Source organism: Sorex araneus, chromosome X (assembly GCF_027595985.1).
Source record: "Sorex araneus isolate mSorAra2 chromosome X, mSorAra2.pri, whole genome shotgun sequence".
NCBI classification, from domain to species: domain Eukaryota; kingdom Metazoa; phylum Chordata; class Mammalia; order Eulipotyphla; family Soricidae; genus Sorex; species Sorex araneus.
In genome coordinates, this window is record NC_073313.1 from 8,987,959 (window position 1) to 9,009,195 (window position 21,237).

A 21,237-nucleotide genomic window follows, 5' to 3' on the forward strand; every position below is an offset into this window, starting at 1 on the left:
CTCTGCCAGAAGGTCCTGTGGCTAATAGGCTGTAGCTGTCCAGATACAAATATGCCCAGGACACACACATACATATACACACTCTCTCTTTCTCTGTCTTTCTGTCTTTCTTTGTCTCTCTCTGTCTCCTTCTCTCTCTCTCTCCCTCTCTCTCTCTCTCTCTCTCTCTCTCTCTCTCTCTCTCGCTCTCTTTCTCTCTCATTTTATGTTTCCAGAGGAAGTAAAGAGGCCTAGACCCGGGATGTGTAGCACTCAGATGAAGCCCCAGCCCCCACATTTCTGCACGTCCTGTCATGGGCACCTTCCTGCTGACCGACTGGCAAGAGAGCAATGCAGCTGGGCTCCACACCCTTTCATCCTGCTTCACAACCATGAAACCCGCTGTGCCCAGAGCCACCTCCTTGTCTCCAGAGTGAACCCCCTACCTATTCCTCCACCCGCCCCGTTCCTCCCAGGGCTCCTGGGGTGAATGAGATGGAGCCGGGCAGCTCTAATGCCGGGCTTCTACGGCCTCGGCCCTGGCTTTGAGGACCAGGCCCAGTATGGGTGCCATTCAGTGTTTCTCTCTTCACAGGGGCGTGCGGGTACTGTGGGGTTACAATGCATCACCCCCACAACCTCTACTCTCGTGGACACAAACTTGGCCAGGCCAGCACTAGCTGTCCTTAGCTGGGCCACTCAACTAGCGCCGTCCAGGGCTCCGTGGGACACATTCACAGTTGCCTTGCTCTCGCCATGGGCTGTTGGCTGCATCTCGCAGGCCTTTCCCTAACTCCACGGGGGACATGACTTGATGATGTCCCCGGTCTGGGCGGGAGAGATGACACAAGGCTTGGGCACTCATCCTGCATGCAGCTGCTCCCAGCCTGAATCCCGGTACCGCAGACCCCCTCTGCTGGTGCCCAACAGCCCCCCAAACACTAAACTGAGAGTGTCCTCCAGGGATTCATGGGGTTCGTGAGAAAGGGAGGACACCCCCAAGAGAAAACACCTCTCACTCTGCACATCAACTCAGCAGCCGCCAGGAACATGAGCGCCTTCTTCCCAGCCAATCTGTGACATGGGAGACCCAGCAGCCTCCATCCACAAGGCTGTGAGTCAGACTCCACCCGGGAGGAAGCTGAGGGGAGCCATAGGGAGAGTGGCAGAACCAAGGACAAAAGAATGCCTCCCCACTGAAAGAAACCCATAAGAAACCCATTGGCACCAGCAGGCAGGGATGGCCACTCCAACAAAGAGCAGCTGGAACCAAGGATTTTGTTAAATGCTGTAGGGGCAGCAGCATTCAGGACATTCCTGTGCATCTGAAGGAAGTGGACAGCTGGGCCCACCTGTCCCAGGTCTGACCCACCATGTGTCCCTACAGCCCCAGAACCCACCTGGGGAACGGACCTAAATGGAGCCAGCCACGGTGAGACAAAGGGGGCTGAAGAGCTAGATCAAAGGGCAGCGCCTTCTTCTTTGTCATGTGGCCTCAAACGAAATGAAGCAAAACATTTTAAATGAAAAGTAAAAAGAAAGAAACATGGGAACAACAGAATAAAGAGCTCTGTGTGCCTACAAAGCTATTCTGAGCACGGCTATTTCTAGAAGTTGAGCAAAACTCATTTCATGTGAATTGAGACATTACACAAAGGGCCCCCAAGTGAATCTGAGGAGTATTGGATTAACCTGTTATCAGCACTTTCAAAAGAGCAAAGAGGCATGAATAAATATGTCACATTCAATGGAAGCACACATAAATCAGAAACAGAAATTCTTGGGTATCACGTGGCCCATAAGGAATAAGATAAAAATTTCAAAGGCAAAAAAAATCCCAAAAATCTAACTAAAATCTAACTAATGACTAAGTACAACAAAAAAGATGGAAACCTAGAGAAACTTTAGGGCATTCTGATGAGATAAAAGGACTTGAGGGGCAGTGATACGTATTGATGGGAGCAAAAATAGCCAACAAACTGACCACGGAAGCAAGAGAAAATGCCAGTTTAGAATGGTCATTCAAAACAAAGTTTCAAAATGCAGAATTAAATTTAAAAATATCAAAAGAGTGACCAACATTTCTGGAGAATTTCGACCCATAATAACCCAGAGAAAGATATTTTCTGGTAAATGTTCCTTATTTCACAGAAAAGGAAAAGAATCCTTTGGGGATGTAGGCAAAAATAGAAAGTGACCTATAATGGGACATAATATTCAAGCATCAGAGTTTGACAACAGGGCTTTATAGAGATAACAATGGACTAGTATCATGAAAACACTCAAGAAAGAAAAAGCCTAACCCAGGAAAATGATGTTAAGCAACACAGATACCAATGCAAGGCAGCTGATGAGCATTTAAGACCTGGTTCGTCGTACCCAAGAAGCAACTCAGATTGACCTAGGGACAACAGAAGTGGGTAGATAACTCATGGGCTGGGGGGGCCACCAGATAGTGCAGTGAAGAAGACCACTGTAATTGGCGATTGGCTGTGGTCAATCCTGGCACTGCATATGGTCCTCTGAGAGTCGACAGGAGTGATCTCTGAGCACAGAGACAGGAGAAATCCCACTCTGAGCACTGCTGGGAGAAAGGAAGAAAAGAAAGAAGGAAGGAAGGAAAGAAGGACGGAAAGGAGGGAGAGAGGGAGGGAGGGGAAGGAAGGAAGGAAGCAAGCAAGGAAGGAAGGAACGAACGAAGGAAGCAAGCAAGGAAGGAAGGAACGAACGAAGGAACGAAGGAAGGACTGAGCATGGCCCAGCATCTCTAGGAAGAACCACACTGAAGAAGATTGCAACCATCTCTTACTGGTGCCAAAGAGCTTAGAAGGCTTGGAAGGCTGGGCCTGTGATCTAGTTGTTGTTTGGGGAGGAGGGAGCCATACCCAGCTGTGCTCAGGGCTTCCTCCTGGCTCTGCACTCAGGGATCACTTCTGGTAGGACTCATGGAATATAATGAGGTGCCACGGATCAAACACAGCTAGGCTGCAGGCAAGGCAAGTTCCCTACATACTGGGCTATTGTCCTCTGTTCTTCCTGCTTCTCCTAAAAGTCTTCTTCCAACAACCCTCTGAACTGTCTGCCTTCCCTAGCTCCTTTGCATGCACCAGATCCAGCCCCCTGGATGCTTTCCCTACCGTGTCCTGTTTGTATCCCGGATGAGAGGCTGGGAATCTGGAAAGCATCTCCTCTCTGGCAGAGTTGTTAGACTGCAGTTTTGCAAACCACAGAGCAGAGACACTTCAATATTTATGCCCATCTCTCGACTCGGAGTGAATCACATTCCGGGATACCTGCCTGATCCAAACCATCTGCTTCCCTGCATGTTTTTCCTCACTGAGTTGGTGGGGGAGATTGACGATCATTTCCTCTGATCGCTCATTGCCAGGGAAGCCACTATTTGGGGCTGGGTGTGGAGAGATAATCCTGGCATCCTGAGAGAGCCAGGGTGTGACCTCTCACTCTCTTCTCCAGAGTCTTTTCTGAAGAGCTTCTCCTAAGTGCATCACGCTGGCACCTGGGCCCCAGCCGACACTGTCAGCTTTCAAGCTGGCCACAGGTGAACAAGGTAGAATTGATCGTTCAGCTGGTGCTGGATAAACAGTGGAGTAGGTACATAAAATTTGTCTCAAAAAACCAATGTGTGTGTGTGTGTGTGTGTGAGAGAGAGAGAGAGAGAGAGCGCGCCTTGGCTGGATTTCTTTCATAAGGAGAATGTGGGGGAATGTCGTCATGTCTAAAGCCAATCAGAGGGGCCCCTTTGACCTCTGTCCTGCAGGGGTCAGTTGCAGAGAAAGAGACAGACAAGTACACAGGAGACAAACGTGCAAGGACTGCCCCAGATTTGGGGGTGCCTAGGCAGCTGTGAGTGAGCTCACAGACTGGCCAAATATTTGTTTGATGCCATAGGGCTCCCCCCGCCCTGGCTCCCAACACGTGACCAACTCAAGACGACAGACACATTGAGGATGGCGAGTGAGCACGTCAGCATTCAGTGGCACATGGGGATCAGAGGCCGGGGGTTTCACACAGACAGTCCGTGGGTGCCCTAAGAGGGCCTAGTCCCGACAGCACCCTAGTTTACGCTTGCCAGTTGCCCTCACCTGTTTCATTCTCTCCCTCCCTGGGTGCATGTTTGGCTGCCCTGGAATCTGTTCTATTCTTTCCTGGGCACATTTTTGCTCCCCGTGTATATTCTAAGACCCAACAAGCTGTTTTTCCCCGGGGACTACCCCAACCTTGGGGTTGGGTTTTTTGCAAGGGGGACAGGTCTCCCACATACAGTCCTGGCCCATGAGACTCCAGGGAAGGGAAACTGTCCATTCTTCCCCATCCAACTGGAAGTGGTTTTCGTAAAAGGGCCTCTGTTGATGAGGACAAAGATAAAGCACCACTGTGTCCAGTCCCCCGGGGCTCTCTGCCTGAAAGCCTGAACGAGGCCTCGCGGAACAGGGAACTGCCCACAGTTTTCTATCCTCGTGGGTCGTGTAAAACATGGTTTCTGGAGAGAGACCAGCCTGAGCATTCAAGGGGGAGAGAAAGCTTTGAAAAGCACGGTTAGAGCAGGACTTGGGGGCAGCATCTGTGGCTGGCTCATGCCAGGGCTGCCCACTGCAAGTTTTGTCCTCAGCGGGCCATTATGTGCAGAGAGACAATGGCCGCAACCAGGACCAGGCTGGCATGCTGCTTCCGGGCCCTGAAATGCACCGCCTCATGCAGCTGAGCACAGAGCTACTATGTGGGGAACCCCACTGGTCTGCACGGAGCTTCAAACTCTTTCCTCCCTGCCCAGCAGAGACAGACCATGAAACATGGCTGCCTTGGGCTCAGCTGTCCCCAGGGTCCTACCCGAGAAAGCAATCCAAACCACGTGCGCATTCGCAGGCAGCAATCACTGAATCTGGCATTTCAAGTGCTCCAGAGAAAACCTTGACCCACCCCCACGCTCTGCCCCATCTTTTCATAGGAAAGCAAGATTGTTGGTCCAAATGTTCCACCTTGGTCTCCACAAATTCCTGGAAGCATTTATAGTGGTCCAACAGACATGGGCCACTAGTGGTTCAACAGACGTGGCTGGATGACACTCTGGCACTCAGACCCCATGACAGTGCTTGGGGGCCACACCTGACCAAGTTTCCAGAAAACCAAGTGATGTGAGGGCTAAAACGGATTGGACAAGGGGCAGCCACATTTGAGACCTGAGCTTAAGCCCTCGACCATCTCTCCTGCTCAGTCAGTGGCGTTAAAGCCCCAACAACCACATGTCACCGCCTCAGATCACATTCCAGACCAGGATGAGCTGGGGTAGACTCTGCTCTTACTCAGTCCTGGTGCTCTGCGGGGTTCAGGGGTGTCCTTTGACCCTGAGCCAAGGGCTACTCAGCCCTGCATACTGTGTCCAGCTCTACTCGTCTCTCTTAAGAGTTCTGCCTCTCTCTTCGTGAGAATCTCAAGACTGAGAGAGAGAGGGTGAATCAGGAAGGGTTCTGGTTTCTCTCTTTTCTCCAGCCCACCACAAGGGGTACTTGAGAGCGACTCGTGGCTCAGTGTTCAGACATCACCCCTAACAGTGCCCAGGGTGGGGATCAGACCAGAGCTTGCCCTGTGCAAAGCATGTGCTCTACCCAGGCCCCACTGCTGCTCTGTCCAGCCCTCTCGGCCCTTGCACTGGCCTGTTTGCCATGTCAGAGCAAGTCAGTTTGGGTCTTGGGAGGGATGGGTGTTTGATCATTGTGAGATTGTAACCCAAACATGAAAGCTTGTAACTATCTCACGGTGATTCAATAAAATTTAAAATTTTTTTTTAAAAATTGGGGTCTTGGGCCAGCAGCAACTAGGAGCTTGTTAAAACTGCACATTCCCAGGCCCCTGAGAGTCTGTGCAGTGGGGTGGAGAGGCAGGCATCTGGATCATGTGGATTCTAGCAAGTTCTCAGCTGAGGCTGATGCGCTGATGCGCACACAATATGACAGGTGCTGTTGGGTGTGGGGGGGGGTGGAGGGGAGTTGGCCCTACATACATGCCTCGGCCATGTTCTCACCAGTCTCATTCCTGGTTCCAGACCCCTGAGATTTCATTTGTACTATTGTGTCTATGCACCCAGACTACAGAAAGACAGACCACATTAGCCAAGGGCATTTTTAATATGCATGAACTCCAACAGGCTATATTGGACAGGCTCTTTGGAACAGAAACTAAAAGAAAGAGATATTACAGGGAAAGGTAGGAAAACATTATTTTAGTAAATGATATGCAATCTAATAAGATATTTGAATATGGAGAAATAAGGAGAAACATGGTGATAATCTTCATCTTAAAATGTGGAAGCCAGGGGGCAGAGCAATGGTATAGTGGTGAGGTGGCTCATCTGGAATGGAGCCAATTCAATCCCCAACATTACCCGCCACAAGTGGTCCCTGGGCACTGCTGAGTGTAACCCCCAAACAAGGCCCCTCACCCTGAAAAAATGCAGAATACAAAATTCTACATAGGATTTGTCTTTTCTATATCTGAAAAAAAGATGCACCAAAATGGTAGCAATCCACCTTCTTTGGGTGCTAAATACAGAAATAATGTTGCTCCCCCCTGGTGACTGGCTTCTGCTCTTCACAGCCAAGGTGCCCCTCGGCTTGGCAGGGGCCAAACATGAACACAGGGGTGGGTTCTGCCGTGCTGGGCCAGCTGGAAAAGCTTTACAGCACTCTGCATGTTTTTTTTCTGACCGTTTGATACTCTCCAAGCTTCAAGCAGAGCTGAGTGCCTCCTGGCACTGTTGCTAGCAGACAGGCTGTTGTTGTTCTCTTAGTAGGCTATATATACCCTTTCAGCCTACCCAACTGTTTAAGGAGAGATCCAGGGGGTCAGAGTGATAGTATAGCATGGAGGGCATTTGCCTTGCATGTGGCTGACCCAGGTTTGATTCCTGGCATCCCCTGTGGTCCCTGGAGCCTCGCCAGGAGTGATCCTTGGGTGCAGAGCAAGGAATAAGCCCTGAGGATTGCTGGGTATGGCCCCAAATCCAAACTTCAGATGATGGTACCCAGGTGAGTCATCTGCTCTGGCATTCTGGATCACAGTGATGGGGGGTGAGGGGCCAGATGAGGACCCCAGCATCACTGGGTAGGGTTTCTCAGACTTGGCAGAGGAATGCATCCTGAACTAAAGCACCAACAGGCAGAGACGGCCCCTGCCCTATTGGAAGGCCCCGCGGTTCACCCACACCCATTTTCTACATACAAACAGCCCAGCCCCCTCTCTTGGACAGATGCTCTTGGAGAGACCCTCTCCTGAGACAAAGCAGGAAGGCCCAGTTTCTGGCCTGGACCCTGGAACTTCTCTGGATGTGGGCAGCCCAAGTCCCCACCCTATTGGAAGGCCCAGCACCCCACCGATAGCTGCTTCTGTTGCTGATAAAAGTCTGCCTGCGACGCCAGGTGCTGAAGCATTACTGTTCCACTGCTTCTGGAGCATGCGGCCACACATGCAGCCGTGATATACCTCCCAATTTCATGAAACTGACAACCACTAGGAATACAGATCATTTGACAGGAAAGTTGTGTAGAAGCCCATGAAGCTCTATAAGTAAAAACAGTGACACAGCTCAACTAGAGTCTAACCCCTCAGTAAATACTTGGACAGTGGTTTCAGCAATGACACCATTCCAAATACGTGCCATAACAAGGAAGATACAGGAAACTACTTTTTTTATTGGAGAATCACTGTGATGTACAGTTACAAACTTATGAACTTTTGTGTTTGCATTTCACTCATACAGTGATCGTTTACCCATCCCTCCACCAGTGCCCATTCACCTCCACCAATGATTCCAGTATCCCTCTCACCACCCCCACCCCATCCATCACCACCCAACCCTGCCTGTGAGGCAGGGCATTCCCTTTTATTCTCTCTCCTTTGGGGTGTTGTAGTTTGCAAAAGGGGTATTGTGTGGCCTTCATGTTCGGTCTATAGTCTACTTTTAGTTCTCACCTTCCAACCCGAATGGGTCCTCCCAACATCCTCTACTTGGTGTTCCCTCCTCTATCTGAGCTGCCTTTTCCCCCAGCATGTGAGGCCAGTTTCCAAGCTGTGGGGCAGACCTCCTGGTCCTTATCTCTATAACTCTTGGGTGTTAGTCTCCCAGTCTGTTATTTTATATTCCACATATGAGTGTGATCCTTCTATGTCTGTCTCTCTCTTTCTGACTCATTTCACTTAACATGATGCTTTTTATATTGATCCACTTATACACAAATTTCATGACTTCATCTTTTCTAACAGCTGCATAATATTCCATTATGTAGATGTACCAAAGTTTCTTTAACCAGTCATCTGTTTTTGGGCAGTCTGTTTTTTTCCAGATTTTGGCTATTGTAAAAGGTGCTGCAATGAACATACAAATGCAGATGTCATTTCAACTATACCTTTTTGCCTCTTCAGGATATATTCCCAGGAGTGGTATTGCTGGGTCAAATGGGAGCTCAATTTCGAATTTTTTGAGAATCGTCCATATTGTTTTCCAAAAGGACTGAACCAGTCAGCATTCCCACCAGCAGTAAAGGAGGGTCCCTTTCTCCCCACATACGTACCAACACCGGTTGCTTTTGTTCTTTTGGATGTGGGCCTGTCTCTGTGGTGTGAAATGATATCTCATTGTTGTTTTGATCTGCATCTCCCTAATGATTAGTGATGTAGAGCATTTTCTCATGTGTCTTTTAGCCACTCGGAGTTCTTCTTTGAGAAAATTTCTGTTCATTTCCATCCCCCATTTTTTGATGGGGTTGGAAGTTTTCTTCTTGTAGAGTTCAACCAATGCCTTGTATAGCCTTAATATCAACCCCTTATCAGATGTGTACTGGGTGAATATCCTTTGCCATTCTGTAGACTGTCTTTGTATTTTGGTCAGTATTTCTTCTGAGGTGCAGAAGCTTCTTAGTTTAAAGTAGTCCCATTTGTTTATCTCTGTTTTCACTTGCTTGGCCAGTGGTTTCTCATCTTTGAAAATACCTTTAGCTTCAATGTCATGGAAGGTTTTGCCAACCTTGTCTTCCACGTACCTTATGAATTCTGGTCTGATGTTGAGATCTTTAATCCACTTTGACCTGACTTTTGTACATGGCGTTAAGTAGAGATCTAAGCCCATTTTTTTGCATGTAGCTGTCCAGTTTTGCCAGCACCATTTGTTGAAGAGACTTTCCTTGCTCCAATTCACGTTTTTTGTTCCCTTATCAAAGATTAGATGATCATATATTTGAGGATGTGTTTCAGGATATTCAACCCTGTTCCGTTGGTCTGTGGCTCTGCCTTTGTTCCAGTACCACGCTGTTTTAATTATTACCGCTTTGTAGTAGAGATTGAGGTTGGGAAGGGTGATTCCTCCCATATTCTTTTTCCCAAGAATTGCCTTAGCTATTTGTGGGGGCTTATTATTTCATATGAATTTCAGGAGTGTTTGCTCCATTTCTTTGAAGAATATCTTTGGGTATCCTTATAGGGATCACATTGAATGTGCATAATGCTTTGGGGAGTATTGCCATTTTGACAATGTTAATTCTCCCAATCCATGAGCAGGGGATATCTTTCCATTTCCTCATGTCCTCTGATATTTCTATTTATGGGTTTGTAGTTTTCTTTGTACAAGTCCTTTACCTCCTTAGTTAAACTGATTCCGAGTTACTTGATTTTCTGAGGCACTATTGTGAACGGGATTGCTTTTTTCTTGTCACTCTTTTCTCTCTTGTTATTTGCGTATAGGAAAGCCATGGACTTTTGGGTATTGATTTTATAGCCTGCAACTTTACTATACGAGTCTATTGTTTCTAAGAGTTTCTTGGTAGAGGTTTTAGGGTTCTCTAAGTACAGTACATCATCTGCAAATAGTGAGAGTTTGATTTCTTCCTTTCCTACTTGAATGCCCTTAATACCTTTTTCTTGCCTAACTCCTATTGCAAGTACTTCCAGTACTATATCGAACAGAAGTGGAGAAAGTGGGCATCCTTGTCTGATCCCTGATCTTAGAGGGATAAACCCTCTTAGTTTTTCCCCTTTGAAGATGATGCTTGCCATAGGTTGTAGTAGATAGCTTTGACTATATTGAGGAAAGTCCCTTCTATACCCATTTTGGCAAGAGTTTTCATCATAAATGGGTACTGGATCTTGTCAAATGCTTTCTCTGCATCCATTGATATGATCATATGGTTCTTTTCTTTTGTTGATATGATGGGTTATGTTGATTGAGTTCCGAATGTTAAACCATCCTTGCGTCCCCGGGATGAATCCCACTTGGTCGTGGTGTATGATCTTTTTGATGAGTTGTTGAATTCTGTTTGCTAATATTTTGTTGAGAATCTTTGCTTCCATGTTCATCAGGGATATTGGCTTGTAGTTTTCTTTTTTGTGGTGTCTATGTTTGCTTTTGGTATTAGGGAGATATGAGCCTCATAGAAACTGTTTGGGAGGGTTTCTGTTTCTTCAATTTCCTGGAAAAACTTGAGAAGAACTGGCAATAGGTCCTCTTTAAATGTTTGGAAGAATTCGCTAGTGAATCCATCTGGACCTGGGCTTTTGTTTTGAGGAAGATATTTGATTACAGTTTCAATTTCCTTGATATTAATAGGACTGTTCAGGTATTCCAGTCTTCTTGATTCAGCCTTGGGAGATTTTAGGAATCCCGGAATTTATCCATTTCTTCTAGGCTCTCTTGTTTCATGGCATACAGATTTTCAAAGTAGTCTCTGATGATCTTTTGAATTTCATTGGTATCTGTTGTGATGTCCCCCTTTTCATTTCTTATTTGGTTTATAAGGGTTCTCTCTCTCTTTCTTTGTGAGTCTTGCTAGTGGTTTATCAATCTTTTTATTTTCTCGAAGAACCAGCTCTTTGTTTCATTGATCTTTTGGATTGTCTTTTGGGTTTCCATGTTGTTGATTTCTGCTCTAATTTTTATTATCTCTTTCCTCCTGCCTGGTTTGGACTCCTTTTGCTGGTCCTTTTCTAGAATCCTAAGCTGTGAAGTCAAGTTATTTATGTGGGCCCTTTCTTCCTTCCTGAGAAATGCTTGCAGAGCTATAAATTTTCCCCTTAACATGGCTTTAGCTGAGCCCCACAGGTTCTGGTAGCTCATGTCTTCATTCTCATTTGTTTCCAGGTACCTTTTGATTTCTTCCTTGATTTCCTTCCTGACCCACTCATTGTTCAATATCGAGTTGTTTAATTTCCAGGTGTTTGATTTGGTTTTCTGCATCTGTACATGATTAATTTCTATCTTCAGTGCATCATGGTCTGAAAAGATAACTGAAACAATGTCTATCTTCCTGATTCTGTTGAGGTATATTGTGTGGCCCAGCACATAGTCTAGTCTGGAAAATGTTCCATGTGCACTGGAAAAGAATGTGCATTTTTTGGGGGGAGGATATAACACCCTGTATAGATCTACTAGCCCTCTCTCTTCTATTTCTTCCTTCAAAGCCAGTATTTCCTTGGTGAGTTTTAATCGTCTTGATCTGTCCATAGGTGATTGGGCAGTGTTGAAGTCTCCAACTACTATTGTGTTGCTCACAATGTCCTTCTTAAGGCCTGTTAGCAGTTGTTGTAGGGATTTAGCTGGTCCCTCATTGGGTGCGTACACATTTAGGAGTGTGATTTCTTCCTGCTGTAAATATCCCGTGATTAATAAAAAATGTCCTTCACTATCCCTTCTAATCTTTTTCAACCTGAAATCTATGTTGTCCAATACTAGTAATGCCACCCCAGTTTTTTTGAGGGAGTTGTTTGCTTGCAGGATTGTTTTCCATCCTTTGACTTTGAGTCTGTGTTTGCTTTGGCTATTCAGATGTGTTTCTTGCAGGCAGAAGAATGTTGGGTTCAGCCTGTGGATCCATTTTGTCACTCTGTGTCTCTTAATTGGCGAATTTAGACCATTGACATTGAGAGAGATTATTGTTATGGAATTTTGCACCATCTTTCTGTAAGGGTTTGTTGTGCTTGGAGGGGGTTTTCTTGTCTTACAATAGCCCCTTTAGTCCTTCTTCTAGGTTTTGTTTTGAGTCTATGAAGTTCCTGAGCTGTTGTTTATCCACAAAATAGTGTATCATTCCTTCGAGTTTGAATGAGAGTTTAGCCAGATAAAGTATTTTGGTAAAGCGTTCATTTCATTGAGTTTTTTCACTATATCCCACCACTGCCTTCAGGCTTGGAGGGTTTCCTCTGATAGGTCTGCTGTGAATCTAAGGAGTGCTCCTTTGTGTGTGATTTCCTTCTATGACCTTGCTGCTTGCAGTATTGTATCTCTATCCATGATATCCATCATTCTAACTATGATATGTTTTGGAGTTTTTCTGTTAGGGTCTCTTTTAGCTGGCACCCTTCAGGCTCCTTGAATCTGGATGCCTGCCTTCTCCAGCTCTGGGAACTTTTCTGCATAATTTCTTTGACTGTGGCTTTTTCAATGGGGTTGCTTCCCTGATACAGGAAATTTGTGTCTGCTAGGGGGCAGTTTTGGGTGGTGTGTGTGGAAGTAGGAACACTGGTGAGAGAAGGGAACAAGGGTGGTGGGATTGGTGTTAGAATATTGAACACCTGAAAGGACTGCATTATGAACAGCTTTGTAAATCAGGGGTTTACATAAAGTCTCAAACATGAGAGAAAAGGCAGGGATCTCCCTCTCTGAAGAGCATGTCAACTGGTATCACCCATTCAGGAAATGGTTTGGCACCGCTGGTTACCTGGCAGGTCCATCCCTAATTCACACCAAAGAGGTCTCTCTCTCCCTCTCTCCCTCTTCTCTCCCCTCTCCCCCCTTCACCTCACAGTGCGTGAGGAGATGTTCCCGACATTCCTTACACCAAGTCTTGTAAAGAAAAGACAGGAAAGATGGCCAGAGGCCCCCAGATAGGGGTGTGGATCAATTTGCTGGAGTAGAGTTCTGGGAAATGTTCCAGACTTGGGGTTAAATGAACTACATCCAAGAAAAACAGAAACAGGAACATGGGGGAGCAGGGGGGGAGAGGATGAAAAGCCAAGTGCCACTAGAATATTCCATGGCCTACGAAAATAAGCTAAAATGAATGTTGTTTAGGTGGGTGTATACCCATGTGATATGGAAAAAAAAGCAAGGGAATGAAAACTCCAAACTTTTTACAGGAGAAAGCAGAAAAAACAGTGAGTGTGAAGGCTAAAGAGATGGTAGAGCGTGTAGGGTGCTTGCCTTAAACACAGCCAACCTGAATTAGATCCCCAGCTAACCATATGGTCCCCCAAACCTACCAGGAGTAATTACTGAGCATAGTGTCAGTAGTAATGCCTGAGCACCACCAGGGGTGGCCAAAAAATCACAACAGCAACAAAAATAACAGTAATTGTGGGCGGGGCTAGGGGGAGACAGGGGTGGGGAGTGATTGAGAATCTCCTGATTCTGGGCTTCAGTGGAATTCAACTAAATCACTCCAATTCTCAGGACTACAGTGCTGGGACCTCCCGGGATATGCCTGAAGATGCTAAACTGGGTTGGTCACATGCAAGGAACATGCCTTAACCCCTGGACCATCTCTCTGGTTTCCAGAGGTGGAATTTTGGGGGGTTTTTTTGCTTTGTTTTGTAGTCACACCCAACTGTGCTCAGAGTTTACTCCTGACTCACTCTGATCATGGGTCTCAGGGGAACAAATGCTGTGCCACGAATCGACCCCAGCTCAACTGCATGCAAAGCAAGTGCCTTCCCTTCTGAATGATCTCTGAACGTGATTCCACATCCCAGAAGCTACAATACTGATCTCTGGACAGGAAAGGATGGGAACTCACTCACCTGGATGGTTCTGGGATGTCATTTCTTACCCAGAACCTTGCACAGAACCAGAGCAAAAGAAACGGAAACTTCCAAAGAGCTGGTGGCCTTCCTGATGCTTTACATTTACTGTGAAGTTAGTGGGGCCCTTGGTTGTTTTCTCCATCCTAAGAACACTACAACTTTATCTTTTGCACTTCACATTACACATACATTTTTGCCAAGAGGGGAAGAGGAGCAGTTTCTGGTTTCCTCCAGTGATGCTGTTTTTCTGGTTAAGTTGTGAGTGTGAGGCTAAAGCAAAGCGTTCCCAGTGAGCTCCTGTGTGCGAACGCACCAGCTGCGTTAGAGCGGGGATCCCTCCCACACCCTCACCTCTGGGGGCCAGAGGAGGTTTTATATGACGAACTTGCTGACTTTCAACTTTCTCTTTCCTTTCAGTGACCCTGTTGTCTCTATTAATTTCCCAAAGAGAACTGAGAGGCCCCCTCTGAGAACTGTTTAGGTTCCTAGAAAATAAAAATAACCATTTCCCTCAAAATTTACACTACAAATTACATCTCCAACCCCACAGGAAAGACTGTTTATTTTTCCATTCAAATTACATCAACTTCTTTCCAGAAATACATTTAAACTCCAGTTCTCTGTTCAGCTTAAAGCACAAAAAAGGTTGGTGCGGGGGAACTTTCCAAAACAAACCGGGAGAGACTTTGCATAAATACAGCTTGATGATATCCTCCTCCTCCCCATACTTAACAAAGATATATTCTAGGGAAGGAAATGGAGGCTTTCTGGTTGTTTTGGAATTATGTGCACAATAACCTACAGAACCTCAATCCATTTAAAAAAGAAACAAAAATAAACAGGTATATTCTGATACATGCTGACATATTGGATATAGTAACCACACAGGTGGATAGCAAATCTATCACAGGGAAGTTATCTGTATACTTACCCAGCAGGGGAGATACCATGATCAGGAAGGTGGTTAACCCAGGGCGAGGCTTCTCCACTATACTCGGGGTAGGCTGACCCCCAAATGTGAGAAACTTGACTGCAGTTTCTCACAAACTTGATTTCCACCAAATGTGAGAAACTTGACTGCAGAATTTGTGGTAGTGGTGGACAGCATTCGCGCTCTCTTCTAAAAAAAAATAAAGAAGTTATCTGATATTTGGAGACAACTGGCTAATGGGCAATGAGATTGTACATAATATTACACACACGCACATGCACAGACACATATATATTTATCATATACCAAATAGGCTTTTTAGCTTGTGTTGTGGAGTCATTTGGGATGGGGGTTGGGGAAACACCTGGCAATGCTCAAGGGTAACTGCCGACTTTGCACTCAGGAAATACTCCTGGCAGTACTCGGGGACCATATGGGTTGCTGGGGATCAACTCCAGGTTGGCAAGGGTGCAAAAAATCACAGTAGAAATGACAACTGCCCCTGTATGTTCATTGCTGCGCTGTTCACAATGGCCAGAATCTGGAAACAACCCGAGTGCCTGAGAACAGATGACTGGTTAAAGAAACTTTGGTACATCTACACAATGCAGCTGTTAGGAAAGATGAAGTCATGAAATTTGCTTATAAGTGGATGGTCATAGAGAATGTCATGCTAAGTGAAATGAGCCAGAAATAGAGGAACAGACATAGAATGACTGCACTCACTTGTGGAATATAAAATAACATGATACTGACACCAAGGACAATAGGTACAAGGGTCAGGAAGATTGTTTCACGGTTGGAAGCCTGTCTCATGAGCTGGAGGAGGAGGCAGGTGGGATAGAGAAGGGATCACTAAGTCAATGATGGTTGGAGGGATCGTTCAGGATGGGAGATGTGTGCTGAAAGTAGGTAAAGGACCAAACATGATGGTCTCTCATTATCTGTATTGCAAACCACAATGCACGAAAGTAGAGAGAAAATATGGGGAAATTGTCTGCCATTGAGGCAGGGAGAGAGATAGGAGGAGGGATACCAAATACGTTAGCACATGAAGTAAGAAAACTCTTGGGACCTGGGGAGGTAGTCTCACCTGGCGGTGATCGGGAGCTACTCCTGACTGTGCTCAAAAATGACTCTTGACAGCGCTTGGGGGTCATATGTGGCACCAGGGATGAAATGAACAAAGGCAAGGGCCTCACCACCATATTATGCAGCATCAAGGAAACTGCATCCCAAGCAAGAATAGAGCCACCCGCAGTTTAATTTGTCTACTACTTTATTAATTTATGCTGCTTTGGACGCCATTCCTGGGAGCTCCCCAGGTTCAACTCCAGTAAGGCACTTGGGCACTACTGGAGGGAACGTTCTATGCCATGATGCCAAGGATTGAGGGTCCGGCCAGGACTCCCCTGTGCAAAGCATGTGCTCCAGCCCCCAGCACTTTCCTTCCCCAACCCCCACCCCTCGGCACCTCCCCTGACCCCCTCACCTTTATCTATGACTTTAACACAATAGCTGAGCATTACAGACCAAATATGGGGTTAAAAATTCTCACCCACTTCAAATATGTTTGTCCTCCTAGAATGAGAATTATCATTTATGTTAGTTGGGTGCTATCAAATCAGCAATCTGATCTGGGTGCTAGAGATATGCTGGATACAGCAACTATGATGTTTGCCTTGGATGCAGCCAACTTAAGAGTTCCATCCCTGCCACCCCAGATGGTCCCCCAAGAACCACCAGGAGTGATTCCTGAGCACAGAACTGGGAATAAGCCTGAACACTGCCAGGTGTGGCTTCCAAACAAAAGAAAACAAACAACAGATAATCTGGTGCAAAAGAAAAGTTTGGGGGAACTATATAGGTGGGTGCTAAAGTACATGCTAAGTGATAACAGTTTCTTTTTATTGGTGGGGGCCTCACTGGGCATGTTCAGGGCTTACTCTGGCTCTGTGCTCAGAGATCACTGCAGGTGGGTTCAGATTCGGGGAACCATATGGGATGCCCAGAATGAACCAAGGTCAGCACCATACAAAGTAATCACCATGACCACCGTATCATTTCTCGGGTCCCAATGAGAATGGTTTCTTTAGAAAACTGACCAAGAGGTTCTGGATTAGCCAAAGGCGAGTCCAGCCCTTGAGGTGGAAGAGACTGGTGTGGGAGTGCAGGAGGGCAAGGGTTATTAACTACACAGTGAGACAAATTTGTGGGGCCTGGGGTGTTTGAGTCACCGGGTGTCACACACTGACCCCCTCACGGTGGCTGTGAGAGATATACCACCTACATCCACCTGAGCATGAAAGAATCATTTGTGGGGTGTCTCTGGGCTAGGCTGCCTGAGTGCTAGCTCAGTGTCCCGACAGCCACACTCGGGGAAGGCCCAGCGCTGTGTGCTGGCTTGAGTCTCTGGAATGCAGTGCCTTCCTGGACCATGACCACAACTTCCTGCTATTTGTAAGCCTAGGCCCCTCAAAGACAAATACAGTATATACAGTTCTTTGCTTCCAGACCCCAGAAACCACACACAGCCCTCTACTTCCAGACCCCAGAACCACCAGGTCATTTGCTTCTAGACTCTAGGAACTACCCACAGTCCTTTGGTTCAGACCCTAGAAAATACGCACAAACCCAAGAATCTATCCACAGACCTTTGCTTCCAGACCCCACAAACCACCCACAGTCCTTTGCTTCCAGACCCTAGAAATTTTCCATAGCCCTTTGCATACAGACCCTAGAAACTACCCACAGTCTTTGCTTTCACTGTAGAAAATACCCACAGTTATTTGCTGAAGACCCCAAAACAACCCAAATCCTTTGCTTTCAGGTGCTAGAAACCACCCAAAGCCCATTATTTTGAGAACCAGAAACCACAGTTCTTTGGTTTCAGACCCTAAAACTATCCACATCGCTTTGCTTCCAGACCCTAAAACTTCCCATAAACCCTTGCTTCTAGACTCTAGCATCTTCTTACAGTCCTCTACTTTGAGACTAGAGAAACAAACCGCGTTCCTTTACTTCCAAACTCTAGAAACTACCCAAAGACTTTCCTTCCTGACCTTAGAAACATCCCACAGTCCTTCAAATCCAGATCCGAAAAACTTTCCACAGTCCTATGCTTTCAGAAAAGAAACTCTCCAGACGTTAGCTCCCAGACCCTACAAATTACTCAAAGTCCTTTGCTTTCACACCCGAGAAACTACCCATACTCCTTTGCTTCCAGATCCTAGAAAATACAGTCCAATGCTTCCAGAGTCTAGAAACTACCCATAATCCTTTCTTACAGACCTTAGAAACTACCCAAAGTCCTTTGCTTCCACACCCCGGAAACCACATACAGCTCTTTAGTTCTAGGCCCCAGAAACAGGACAGTCCTTTACTTCTATATCCTAGAAACTACATATCGTCTTTCAATTTCAGACACCAGAAACCACAACACTAGAGTTTTGATTCCAGACTCTACAAATTTCCCAGAGTCCTTTGCTTCCTCACATTAGAAACTTCCTACAATCCATTGCTTAGAGTTTCTAGAAACATTTACCATTCCTTTGGTTCCAGACCCTATAAACAACCCATAATCCTTTGCTTCCAGACCTCAGAAATTACCAGCATCACTTACTCCATGCTGCCAAACCTCCCACACCCTTTGTTTTCATACTCTAGAAATTACCCATTATTCTTTGCTCACAGACCCTAGAACTGCCAACAGATGTTACTTCCTGATCTTATAAAGTTCCCACACTCTGTTTCCAGAACCTAGAAATTACCCAAACTACTTTGCTTCCAGACCAAAGAAAATACCCAGTCTTTTGTTTCCAATATTAGAAACCATCCACAGTCTTTTACTTATAGAACTAAAACTACACACAATCCTAAACTTACATCTTAGAAACATCCACAATCCTTTGATTCCAAACCCCATAAACTATCCAGTCTTTTACATTCAGCCCCTAGAAACTACCAACAAATCCTTTGTCTACAGACACTAGAAACTATACATGGTCCTACTGGTACAATATTATGAGTGGTGGTACAGCCCATGGAAAATTGTACAGTCCCATGTGTGGGTATAGCTTAGTATTGATGCTAATCCTTGTGAGGTGGTAGAGCCCAGACATAATAGTACAGCCCAGTGTCTGGTGAAGTGTCTGTGTGAAGTGGTACAGCCCACAGGTAATGGTACAGTCCCATGTGTGATGATACAGCCCAGGGATGATGATACAGTTCTGTGTTTTGGTACAGCCCGTAGGTAATGGTACAGTCGCAGTTGTGGGCAAAAACCAGTGGTGACAGCACAGTCATAGTGTGGTGATAGGGCCCACGCAGGATGGTACAGTCCTGTGTCTGGTGGAACCCCCCCATGCAAAGTGTTACAGTCCTCGGGTATTAGTATAATCCTGTGCTTTGGTATAGCCCACATGTGGGTAAAGACCAGTGATGATGCTACCGTTCTTTTGTAGTGGTAGAGCACAGGCGTAATGGTAGAGCCCATTGTCTTATGGTATACCCCCTGCGATGTGGTACAAGACCACAGGTAATGCTACAGAGCCATGTGTGATGATACAGCCCAGGGATGATGGTATAGTACTGTGTTTTGGTACAGGCCACAGGTTATGGTACAGTCCCAGGTTTGGGTAAAGATCAGTGGTGATGGCACAGTCCTAGTGTGGTGATAGGGTCCACACAGGATAGTACAGCCCCGTGTCTGGTGGTACCCCGCCCGTATGAAATGGTACAGACCTCAGGTATTGGTATAGTCCTGTGTTTCGATACAGCCCATGGATAATGGTACAATTCATGTGTGGGTAAAGACCTGTGACGAGGCCACAGTCCTTGTGTGGTGGTAGAGCCCAGAAGTTATGGTACAGCCCCGTTTTTGGTGGTACCCCACCGTGTGATGAGGTACAGTCCACGGGTAATGGTTCAGTGCCATGTGTGGTGGTACAACCCATGGATAATGGTCCAGCCCCACGTGTGGGTAAAGACCAGTGGTGATGGTACAGTTCTTGTGTGGTGGTATAGCCCTCGCGTGATGGTATTGCATCCGTGTCTGGTGGTACCCACTGGGTGAAGTGGTGCAGATCATGAGGCCACAGGTAATGGTACAGGCCACAGGTAATGGTACAGTCCCATTTGTGGGTAAAGACCAGTGATTTTGGGTCCACACGGGATGGTACAGCACCGTGTCTTATGGTACCGCCCTCCCCAGATGATGTGGTACAGATCTCGGGTATTGGTATTGTCCTGTGTTTCGGTACAGCCCACGGATAATGGTACAGTTAATATGTGGGTAAAGACCAGTGATAAAGCTACAGTTCTTATGTGGCGGTAAAACCAGGCGTTATGGTACATCCCGTTTCTAGTGGTACACCCTTGTCTGAAGTGGTACAGCCCACAGATAATAATCCAGTCCCATTATAGGTATTTTTGGGTTTTTTGTTTTGTTTTGTTTTGGCTTTTTGGGTCACACTCAGGGATTCTCAGGGCTGACTCCTGGCTCTGCTCTCAGGAATCACTCCTGGCAGTGCTCGGGGGACCATATGGGATGCTGGGAATCGAACCCAGGTCGGCCGCATGCAAGGCAAATGCCCTACCTGCTGTACTATTGCTCCAGCCTCTGTGGGTAGGCAGAGAGTCTCTTGCCCGCGTGCCTGGCTGTCTTCCCCGGGGCCTCCTCAGAGGGGATGGGCTCCAGCTTCCCTCCCCACCCCGAGCAGAGCTCCCGGTGTCCGAAGACCTCCAGAGCCTAGTCACAGCCATGCTCAAGGTCCCTCTCCACATGTTCGGATGAGCCTCATGCATGAAGGTACCGGCAGAGGAACCCAGGTGTGTGGGACCCAGGGCTGAGACCTCCAAGCCTGCTTGGATTGGGACTGGGCCTCCTCCGCCCAGATTTCCCATTTCCCAGTACCTAGGCGGTCATACCCAGGGACTGGCCCTGGTGTTGTGTAATCCTGTCAACGGCCAGCATCCAGAGACTTAAAAGCAAGCTCCCGGATACCTTATAGCCTACTTCTCCCTCTGGGAGAACCTGGCAAACTACTGGGAGTTTCCTGCCCACATGGGAGAGCGTCGCAAGATCCCCATGGTGTATTAATATGCCAAAACCAGTAACAAGCTGGGTCTCATTCTCCAGACCCTGAAAGAGCCTCCAATACAGCATTATTGGGAAGGACAAGTAGAGAGAGGCTTCTAAAATCTCAAGGTTTGGACGAATGGAGACATTACTGAGACCGTTCAAGTAATTCGATAATCAACGGGAGGATGATGATGATGATGATGATGATGATGATGATGATGATGATGATGATGATGATGATTTGTGGGTAAAAACCAGTGGTGATGCTACAGTTCTTGTGTAGTGGTAGAGCCCTGCCTGATGGTACTGCCTCAAGTCTGGTGTTACCCTCGTTTGAAGTGGTATAGCCCATGGGTAATGGTACAGTCCAGTGTTTGATGGTACAGCATAGGGATGATGGTACAGTACTGTGTTTTGGTACTGCCCACAGGTAAAGCGGTACAGT

The 21,237-nt window shown here is 46.6% G+C and overlaps 1 pseudogene; it reads left to right on the top strand.

Annotated features, from left to right (window-relative positions):
- Positions 1-14,702: 14,702 nt before the first annotated feature.
- On the top strand, positions 14,703-14,902 carry LOC129400266 (U1 spliceosomal RNA; annotated as a pseudogene).
- The last annotated feature ends 6,335 nt before the right edge of the window (positions 14,903-21,237 follow it).